At 40.3% G+C, this 1507-nt stretch overlaps 1 non-coding gene across 1 annotated transcript; it reads left to right on the forward strand.

The window, feature by feature from the left end:
- The first annotated feature begins 882 nt into the window (after nucleotides 1–882).
- Nucleotides 883–987, forward strand: LOC138987304 (U6 spliceosomal RNA). The gene has a single exon (XR_011463795.1). It is a non-coding gene; the product is annotated as a U6 spliceosomal RNA (small nuclear RNA).
- The last annotated feature ends 520 nt before the right edge of the window (nucleotides 988–1507 follow it).

Genomic DNA, 1507 nt, shown 5'->3' on the forward strand with positions numbered 1-1507 from the left:
TGGGTTGCCATTTCCTTCTACAGGGGAGCTTCCCAACCCAGGGACTGAACCGTGTCTTCTGTGTCTCCTGCACTGGCAGGTAGATTCTTTAACTGCTGAATCCTCGGGGAAGCCCCTGACATATGTATATCTACATGTTTTTTTTTTTAATGTGTTGGTTATGTCATTGCCCAGTGGACTGATAGGCAAAGAAGATTGTATAAATATTTTTTTTGTGTGTGGCTAAGTTCATGTTAAGAAAGAACATTTAAATTCATTGTACTTTTTGTTTAGCTTTATAATCCATAAAAGTCTTTATCACAGCAAAATGTGTTTTCAGAACTTAGCTTTCTTGGGAAATGTAGACTTTGAAATGCAAACATATCTACTTGCACAAAGAGCTTCAGTGAGTTAGAGGCCTGTTTAAAGAAAAACCAACATCCAAACTTGAAAGCCAGATGAAAGCATAATACGAGGATTATTTCCCATATCTTGAACACTGGCCAGAGTTTATTCATGTACACTCACATTAGATCAGCATGTCACGAGGAACATTGTCCTGGAGATGTTAGTAGGTATGCTGCCAGCGAAGATTTTTCCTCATCGAAGTTTGGGATATGCTGCATTAAGCTACCCTGTCTTGGAAATACAGAAAGCACATTAGCCTGCTGCCTTAGGGCTCCAAGGCAGAGTAAGAAATATTAATAGAGTACCTAGCCTGTGGCACAGCAGGGAATTCATTCTGTGGAAGCAGGCTGACTTGTGAGGGCTGATGCCTTTCTCCCATCCTAGGGACTTAGAGGGCAGCAACCCAGGGTCCTGGTTCCTCATTCCCGGCTTTGACCCCCAACTTCAGCCACACTCCCATGGACAACAAGGGAGACACCAAGGAGATCTGTCCTCGTGCTTGCTTTGGCAGAACAAATACTGAAATTGGAATTATACATAAAAGAGTAGCATGACTCCTGCACAAGGATGGCACAAATTCGTGAAGTATTCCATATTTTTATGAATTTATTTACAAAGCAGAAATAATGTCACAGATGTAGAAAACAAACCTACATTAACCGGGGGGAAAGGCAGTGGGGGAGAGATAAACTGGGAGATTGGGACTGACATATACCCACTACTATACATATAAAATAGATAACAAATAAGGACCTATTGTATAGCTCAGGGAACTCTATTCATTGTTCTATAATAACTGTATGGGAAAGGAATCTGAAAAAGAATAGATATATGTATGTGTGTAACTGATTCACCTTGCTGTATACCTGAAAGTAATACAACATTGTATATACTTCAATACAACTTTTTTAAAATAAAAATTAACAAACTGAAAGTAAAAAAGTGGATATATGTAAATGCATAGCTGATCTGGGGCTTCCCTGGTGGTTCAGTGGTAAAGAATCCTCATGCCAATGAAGGGGAATTGGGTTTGATCCTTAGGTCAGGAAGATCTCCTGGAGGAAGAAATGGCAACCCACTCCAATATTCTTGTGTGGGAAATTCCATGGGCAGAGGAGCC

This window comes from Bos mutus, chromosome 3 (genome assembly GCF_027580195.1).
Source record: "Bos mutus isolate GX-2022 chromosome 3, NWIPB_WYAK_1.1, whole genome shotgun sequence".
Classification (NCBI taxonomy): domain Eukaryota; kingdom Metazoa; phylum Chordata; class Mammalia; order Artiodactyla; family Bovidae; genus Bos; species Bos mutus.